The sequence below is a fragment of the Rana temporaria genome, chromosome 12, assembly GCF_905171775.1.
Source record: "Rana temporaria chromosome 12, aRanTem1.1, whole genome shotgun sequence".
NCBI classification, from domain to species: Eukaryota; Metazoa; Chordata; class Amphibia; order Anura; family Ranidae; genus Rana; species Rana temporaria.
The window spans coordinates 57,432,677-57,442,414 of NC_053500.1; positions in this window are offsets into that span (position 1 = coordinate 57,432,677).

Genomic DNA, 9,738 nt, shown 5'->3' on the forward strand with positions numbered 1-9,738 from the left:
GCCCATGCTTCTAGCTCCTTGACAATTTTTGAAATTAACGGAGGGTAATTAAGGACATACAAAGAAGATGGGTCACGGCCTATGCGTATGCCTAGGTATGTAATGTGTTGAGTTGCCATAGTAAATGGAGATAGAGGTCTCCATCTAGGAGATAATCGTGGGTTGAGTGCTAGAATTTCGCTTTTGTCAAAATTTATACGGAAGCCAGAGCATAGTCGGAAGGCCGCAAAGTGATCTCGGAGTCTGTCAAAGTCTGTGAGGGGGTCAGTGGAGAATAGGAGTATGTCATCTGCAAATAGGGCAGAGCGAAGAACTTGGTTACCCACGGGGACGCCACTAATCCCTTCATGGGAGTTGAGTAATCTCGACAAGGGCTCAATAGCAAAATTAAAAAGTAGGGGGGACAGGGGGCATCCCTGCCTTGTCCCTTTTGTTAGGGGTATCGAGTTCGAGACAAAATCAGGGGTAACAAGACGCGCAGTTGGTGATGCGTACATTTGTTGCAACCACCTCACAATTCTAATCGCGTTCTGCGATCCACTGACCAAAATCTGGTCAAGGTTCCAAAAACCAAATACAAGTCCAAAGGAGAAAGAAGGTTTGCTTTTCAAGGTCCGAGACTATGGAACGCTTTACCAACCAGCGTTCGGTTGTAGGAAAACCACCTGACCTTCAGAAGACAGATCAAAACTCTGCTCTTTTGATGTCATGAGTAGTGTTGCTCACGAATATTCGTATTGCGAATATTCGGCTCGAATATAGCATATTCGAGTAATCGCGCTATATTTCGAATTTCGCGGTGAATATTCGCAATTCCGAATATTCGATTTTTTCCAATTTTATTTTTAGAACAGATCACATCCTAGATATCTCCATCGACGTCTAAAAGCATTGCTGGTATGATTAGAGACCTTGGGGCGAGTAGCTGAAGCGTTCATTGTATTTTGCCGAAAAATCGCAATGCGATTATTCGGCAATCGCAATATCGCGCGATTATTTGCTTCGCCCCTATCTTCTGCATCAGAGCGTTTTTTTCAGTTTCATTTTTAAAACAGATCACATCCTAGTGATCTCCATAGACGTCTAAAAGCATTGCTGGTATGATTAGAGACCTTGGGCCGAGTAGCTGAAGCGATCATTTTATATTGCCGAATATTCGCAATGCGAATATTCGGCAATAGGAATATTGCGCGATTATTTTCTCCGCCCTTCTTTTGCATCAGAGCCAATCAGAGTTCTCCTACCACAGTTGTCATAGGTTTGCAACCAATAGGAACCTGCCTGCACGGACATTATATAAGGTCACTCCCAGCACCATTTCATTGCAGATTCAGAAGGTGGCTAGAGAGTGTGGAGACTGTTTCTGTGTTCCTGGTTGTGTGTGCCTGTTTGATCTAGCATCATCATCATTGTCCTTCATTGATACTTAGTGATTTCAGTGCATATTTTCCAGATTATCAACTGCTTTTTTCAAAGCAATAGACCCAAGAGCTTTTTTCAAAGCTAAGTTTTGTGCTGTGTTGTTCAGCTTGTGTTACTGTTTGATCTTGCAGCTTCGCTTTTCAGTGATATTTGCTAGTAATTTCAGTGCACATTTTCCTGAGCTTTTCTAAAAGAGCTTTTCTAAAAGCTAAGTTTTGTGTTGTTCAGGTTAGTTAGATTTCTGTGTAGTAAGTGTACATACTGTTAGTGTACATTTATTTCAGCTAGCTTAGTTTAGTGTGTGTTTAGTGTCTGTGTTTTGTGTTAAAAAAAAAAAAAAAAAAAATTATTAGTTAGTGTTTGTTTAGTGCATTTTTTTTTTTTTTTTTGTAGTCCAGGGCCCAGATTCAAGAAGCACTTGCGCGGGAGCAAGTGTGATTTGCGCCGCGCAAGTACTGATTTGCTCCCAGGCAAATTTGCGGCTGATTCTGTAAACCAGTTAAGCTTGAAATGCGGCCATTTTCCCGCGCACGCAGCCTAGCTGCTCCGGCGCAATTATAGCGCAATTTTGCGCGGGGTGTAAGTTGCGCCTTCATGGAATTCCCTCAGCGAATATGCAAATTAGGTACTGCCGATGATTCAGAAACATGCGCGTGTGATGCGCATCTTGCGCTGGAAGCGCGCAAGCTTTTTTCCCCGGGCAAACTTGCTCCTGCTAAAAGCAGGGGCAAGTTAGCAAAAGATGGCCAAATGTCATCTGAAGGAGCGCGCAACTTCAGCAGCACCTAGACAGACGAGCTGAACAAGCAGAGCACCCACATTTTCGGGACCTCACATCTGTGCACCAACATGCCAGGGGCAGCTATGGTTCTTGATATTCTATTGACTGAGCCGACTCGTAGGAGTACACGGGAGAGGATTTACAGAGGGCGCTACAACCTTTTTGAGATGAGTGATAATGAGGTGTATCGCATGTTTCGCTTCAGCCCTGAAGTCATCCTTGAGTTGGTAACAATCCTGCAGGATGACATCAGCAGCCCGACCCATCGGGGACAGGCAGTGCAGCCACTGGTGAAGGTAGTGGCAACCCTTCATTTTTTGGCAAGTGGCTCATTTCAGCGCACAGGTGGAGTGGTGGCAGGGATGTCCCAATCCAGCATGAGCAGGTGTGTGCACCAAGTGATCCCTGCAATACTCAGACGCATGGGCACACAATTTATCAAACCAACCACGGCTGACCTGCGGCAGAAGGCAATCAGTGATTTTTATGAAATAGCCAGATTTCCACGCACTGTGGGTGCAATAGATTGTACCCATGTGGCACTACGCCCCCCCCCCCCCGGCTCCTCGAGCATATCTACTGCAACAGGAAGCATTGGCATTCGATAAATGTGCAGGTGATTGTGGATGCACATGGCCTCATATGGCATGTCCGTGCCAAACACCCAGGGTCAAGCCATGACAGTTTTATTTACCGACACAGCCCCATCCCAACCGAGTTTGACCAGAACATGTATGGAGACAGCTGGCTGATTGGTGAGTGACATGGGTGTCAGGTATGACTGCCCCCCCCCCCATGATGCAGACATCACAAGGGGCACATGCACGACTAACATCCTCCTGTCTTTTCCCTTCCAGGTGACTCTGCATATGCCCTGGGACCTCACATGATGACCCCATTTCGTAACCCTCAAACACCAGGAGAGGAAAGATTTAACGAAGCCCATGCACGTACCCGTGCGGTGGTGGAGCGCACATTTGGCATCCTTAAATCTCGATTCAGATGTCTGGATAAATCAGGGGGGACCCTGTTGTATTCACCCAACTTTGTGTGCCAAATCGTCGGGGCATGTTGTATTCTCCACAATTTTGCTGAGAGAAGGGGCATGCACATTGAGCTACGCAATGACCTTACCCCCGAACCACGCAACCCCCCCCCCAAGAAACACTACCAGATCTTCTGAGGGAAGAGCAATCCGGAATGGTCTTGTGGAACGTCTATTTGCACATTAAACACACCCTGATCTTGTCACAAGTATAATGCATGTATGCACACCACTGTAGTCCCTAGCACACACCCGACACATGCACCCCAAATTGGATTAGACCCAACAATACCCCATGGTATTAGGGAGCAGCAACGCCGCGTCAAGGCTCCAATTATGTTGCTGTCCATTCATACACCTTTCACATGGCAGAGGGTGACACCCCTTTTCCAGCAGGAGTGCCACCCCCCCCCCATTCACACACCAGTCACACTGTAGTATACACTCCTCACTGTGTGTAGGGACTACAAATAAATATAAAAGCTCATATTCTGAGCATATATAAAAAATAAAATAAACTCATATTCTGAGCATATATAAAAAATAAAATAAACTCATATTCTGAGCATATAATAATTGTAAAAATTAGATCATTTTTTGGATTTCTTCTTTGGGCCAAGGGTGCCCCGGCTCTGGCTCCTCAATCTCCGTGGTGCGGAGGAGGCATGGGGTGGGGATTGAGGGGGGGGGAGCATCAACCCCTACTTCCAGACTCCTCGCAGGTGGTGGCTGCATGCCCTCCATGGCGTTGGCCAGGCGGGCGAGGATGGTGTTGGTCTGGGCCAACATCCGCATTTGGCGGGTGGTGGTATCCCGCTGATGACGGCGGGTAACTCTCCCCTCCTCCCGCACTGCAGCGGTGTTGGCCTGCACAGCAGCGGTGTTGGCCTCCACCGCAGCTGCCATCCTGCTTAATAAAGCGGGGGCGTTCTCCTGAGCCACCAAGCAGGTGACTATGGCCTTGGAGTTGCCACTTATTTCCGCCAGGCTCTGTGAGACATGTTTGTCCCGGTCTGCATGCAGGGTGAGGGCATGCTGCACAGAGGTGGAGGTGGATGCCATGCTGTCCGCCAGACGTCGAACATCTCCCACCATGGCCCCTATATGGCGGGTCTGCAGGGCCTGCTCCTCCAGCAGACCGTCACGGAGGCTGGAGGATATATGCCTCGTTTTGGACAGAGCCTTCCTGGGAGGAGAGGCTCGGGCACGGACAGAGGGAGAAGGGGAGGGGTCCACAATGGAGGGGCTTGCCCTGGAGGGGCTTGCCCTGGAGGGGGATGACGTGCTGGGCGGGGGGGTGGTGGGTTGCTCAGGGATGGTGGTATCCTCCTGGAGGGAGCCAGAGTCCTCCTGGATGAGGAAAAAGGAATCCTCCTCCAAAACAAGTTCCTCCACCATACTTGGCCCCGGTAGGATCTCCTCCTGGACCAGCATTGCCATAATGTCCATGGGGCCTGACTGGACCCCTGGCTCTGGTATGGATGGCGTGGGTCGACCCGCAGCCGAAGACGGCCCAGCTTCATCATCATCATCACCACCTGTGGATGACACCAAAACGAAATATTTTGCTGGTGCAACACACTGCTCATGTTCACTTCTACCCCCTCCCATGATGCACAGCAGATATGAAACAAAAATAATAGTTCCATCTTCACTTCTACCCACAAATATGTTCACTTCTACCCCCTCCCATGATGCACAGCAGATATGAAACAAAAATAATAGTTCCATCTTCACTTCTACCCACAAATATGTTCACTTCTACCCCCTCCCATGATGCACAGCAGATATAAAACAAAAATAACTTACCAGTCCCCAAGTTCCCAACAGTGGAGTCGTACCCTGCAAGTCCCTCCACCTGCTCCTGCACAAAAGTTTGGGCAATAAGCTCCTCCTCATGATTTAGGCGGATCTTACATCGCGGTCCACCTCCCGTGCCACCGGTATGTTTTCGGATAAGAGCCAGTTTATCCCGGACCCAGCGCCTCATATCATTCAGTTTTTTTTTAATGTCATCCCAGGAACGATCTTCATTACCCAGGGCATTGATGTCCAGGGCTATGGCTTCAAAGATAGCCCTCCTTTGGGCAACGGTGGTGTTTGCCCGCTGGGCACCATATAGAAGTTCTTTATGTTGCTGGAGTGCAGCAATTAAGATGTCCATCTCCGCAGCCACGAAGTTTGCCTTCCTTTTTTTAGTTCCTTTGGGAGGTGCCATCTCTTCAAAATGGGCTGAATTTCCTTGCTCAGGGGGGGTTGGAAAAAGCAGGATGAAATTCAGCAAAGAACCTGCGCAAGTCTGCTCCTATTTATTTGCTCAATGCAAGCAGCTGAGCAGGATTTGCCCTGAAAGTATGCTAGGCGCAGTTTGACGCATGCGCAGACGGCAGCGCTCTAACTGCGCATGCGCGCGCCCGGCGCAAACCTCTGCTGAGCCGAAAAATCCTCATTTACATAGGGGCACACCCACTTTGACTTGCGCGGCCTTGCGCCCTCAGCTTTGCCTTAAACAGGAGCAAATTAAATGAACAAACGATTCCTGAATCAGGTGGCAATTTGGCAAAATTGCCCCAGCGCAGAGAAATTCAGCTGAGCAGCTCATGTGTAAGTAATGGGCAAATCTACCTGAATCTGGGCCCTTGTCTTTGGTGTACTAGTTTTATTATAGTTTAGTAGCTGTCTGTGTACGTCTTTGTCTGCGTGCCTGTCTTTTAAAAAAACACAAAAAAACATTTTCCTCACATTTCCCCCCCCCCCAATAAAGTTTACCCCCCCCCCACACACATCAGCAATTATGAGCGGTATCCGTGGCCATGGCAGCAGGGGTAGGGGAGTTACTCCCAGTGCTGGGTCGCTGCCAGCACGGGGTACCTCTCGTCTCATGCGGGATTTTTTTCCATCGGGCAGCCGCCCGATATTGCCATCTCAGGCTCAAGTAGTGGTGGACTACATGGGGCACAGCAGTGCCACTGAGTCATCGGTCCCGACTCCCAGTAGTACCACCATTACACCGGTGCCTGTAGTACCCCCCCCAGCCCCAAGAGTCCAGCATCTTACTGTTCGACAGCGACAGTGTGAGGGATCTCTTGGGGGAGGCCGTGCATCAGGCAGACCTCCAGCTCTGTCCTGATGGTCAGGACCTTTTTGAAGGGATGGATGAGGAGGATGGGATACCTGCTGGCAGTATCCCAGAGACATCCCTTCAAACTGGTGCTGCTGTTTTGGTGCAGGAAACAGCAGCACCTAGTCAGACCCAGGCGTGGGTGAGGGGACAGCGGAGCCAGGCTATCGGCTCCATGTCAGTTGGTTCCCTCAGACCACAACATCTCAGCCCTTGGTCTGACATCTCTGGGGGCAAAGAGGGTGACCCATCATGGTTGCCATCTGACTCGTCGGCTCACTGCGTCAGTGACGACGGGGAAGGTAGGCACCCTGGGGAAACGGTGCGCCAGGTCACCACCAGGGAGACCATCGTCAGGGTCTCCACTGGTGATGGCAGCAGGAGGTGTCAGCAGCAGCAGGCAGCTCCACCTGTGCGCACCGAGTCCCAGCAGGTGCAAGTCAGCGTCACCCCATCTGACAGGAGGGCGGCGCTGAAGTCACCTGTCTGGAACTACTTCACCCTGGTGGCAGATAACCCTACCGTGGCCGTCTGCCAGATCTGTAAAGTGAGGGTGAAGAGAGGGAAGTGTTTGGCTCGGGTGGGTACCACAGCCCTGAACCAGCACCTGAGGATCAACCCCTGGCGGGTGTATGACGAGATGAAGCGTGGTGGTGGTAGCAGCGCCACCACCACAAGTGAGCAGGGTACAGCAGCCCCTGCCACAGCTTCATCTCTTCCCAGCAGGTCATGCCCCCCCGCTCCCTCTAGTAGAGGTACTGGTACCGGCAGCCAGACCTCTACTTTGACAGCACCCTCCGCGTCTGTGTCCCGCACTGCCGTCCGTCGCCAGGCGTCGATTTCAGATGCCTTTGAACGCACCACTCCCTTCCCCCCTGGAGACCGACGTGTGCGTTCCCTCAATGGGCTCCTGGTAAGGGTTATTGCCCAACATCTGCTGCCCTTCAACATAGTTGACAGCAACCCCTTCAGGCAGATGTTGGAGCAGGCCCAACCCCAATGGCGTGTCCCCAGCCGCCATTTCTTTGCCAGGACTGGTGTCCCTGCCCTACACCAGCACATTGTGCAGAATGTAACCCTGTCGCTGGATCACGCTGTCAGCGACAGGGTTCATCTGACAATGGATGGCTGGACCAGCAGGCATGGGCAGGGGCGCTACATCAGCTTCACGGCCCATTGGGTTTCCCTCCGAGGCGCCGGGGAGGGATCGGCGGCAACAGATCTTGTGGTGCCGCCCCGGGGTGTCCAGGGGAGAACTGCTGGTCTCCCTCAAGCCACTGTCTCCGCAGCTGCTGAGCCTCCCAGCAAGCGCCCCCGTAGCTACTCAAGTGTGGGGCACGTGCGCTGTCAGGCCGTGCTCCAGCTTGTTAGTTTAGGGGACCGGAGACACACTGGACAAGAAGTGCTGAAAGCACTTCAGGCTCAGGTCCAGAAGTGGCTGACACCCCGAAGGCTCCAGGCAGGTATGGTTGTCTGCGATAACGGCAGCAACCTACTCGCCGCCCTCAATGCTGGCAGTCTGACCCACGTGCCCTGTCTGGCACATGTCCTCAACCTGGTGGTGCAGAAGTTCCTGCGCACTTATCCCGGGTTGAGTGACATTGTGCCAAAGGTGCGTAGGATTGCCAGCCACTTCAGGCGCTCCCCAACCGCTACCGCGTCCCTGTCCGAGTTGCAGCGGGTCAACAGGCTGCCCCTTCACAGGCTGATTGTGGACAGTGTGACGCGGTGGAACTCCACCCTCCACATGCTTAAGAGGTTGTGGGAGCAGCGAAGGGCGGTGAAGGAGTACCTGCTGGACCTAGGCACTGAGAGGACTTCACTACAACTCCCTTTCATCACCTGTGCGGAGTGGGGGCAGATACACCAGGTCTGCCAAGTGTTGTCCTCCTTCGAGCAGGCGACCAAGATGGTCAGCAGTGAGCATGTTGGCCTCAATAACGTGCTGCCAATAGTGTTCATGCTGGAGAGGACACTAGATCGCCTGCTCGAAGCTGGGGAGAGTGCCTTGGTGGAGCAGGAGGAGGCAGCAATGCTCCACCGAGACCAGGGCCAGGACGAGGAGGAGGAGGATGATGATGATGAGGAGGTGGTTGCTGGTGTCGTCCCGGAGTCAGGGCCTGGTCAGGAGGGAGAGCCGGTGTTGGGGGCACCGATAGTCCGGGGGTTGGGCATCTCTGAGCGTGACCAGCAGCGCCTCAGGGATGAAGAGTCGCACCTCATTGACCTGGGCAGCAGTGAGGAGTCCCAGCAGGCTGTGCTCTTCCCCATGGCTGCCCACATGCTGAGATGCCTCAGGAGGGACCCCCGGGTTAAGACCATCAAGGCGAGGGATGATTTTTGGATGGCCACCCTTTTGGATCCCAGATGCAAGGGGAAACTGGAGCAGTTCATCCCAGCCAGCCGGAGGCAGCGCCGGATGGAGGAACTGCAGGCAGGCATTGTCAGCCGGTTGGAGCAGGCAACTCCCCGGCCTCCAGTTGTCCCCCCTCATCTCACCCAGCAGGTGGCTGCACCCAGCAGCAGCCGAGCAGGGGACCTAATGGATGAGATGAGGATGTTCTTCCAATCGGAGCGACCCAGTACCAGCACCAGCAGCAGCAGTCACCACCAGCGGCTGGCCCACATGGTGGCAGACTACATGGCGTCCGTCGGTGCTTCTGACAGTATGAGCACCGACGACCCCATGGAGTACTGGGTTGCCAGATTGGACACCTGCCGCAAACTCGCTCAGTATGCGCTGGAGTTATTGTCTTGCCCCCCCTCCAGCGTACTATCTGAGCGGACATTCAGCGCGGCAGGTGGGGTGGTCACGGACAAGAGGACCCGTCTGTCCACAGACTCCGTGGACAGACTCACATTCATAAAGATGAATGAGTCCTGGATCGGCGGTGACTTTCTGGCACCCGTCGTCGGTTCAGGGCGCTGAAGGGTCCCTTGTCATGCATTCCCTGATGGAGCCCGGACCTGATGTATTTACAGTGCTGAATATAACTATTTGAACACCTGAGAAAATCAATGTTAATATTTGGTACAGTAGGCTTTGTTTGCAATTACAGCGGTCAAACCTTTTTGTAGTTTTTCACCAGCTTTGCACACACTGGAGGAGGGATTTTGGCCCACTCCTCCACACAGATCTTCTCTACATCAGTCAGGTTTCTGGGCTCTCGCTGAGAAACACGGAGTTTGAGCTCCCTCCAAAGATTCTCTTTTGGGTTTAGGTCTGGAGACTGGCTAGGCCACGCCAGAACCTTGATATGCTCCTTACAGAGCCACTCCTTGGTTATCCTGGCTGTGTGCTTTGGGTCATTGTCATGTTGGAAGACCCAGCCTCGACCCATCTTCAAAGCTCTAACTCAGGGAAGGAGG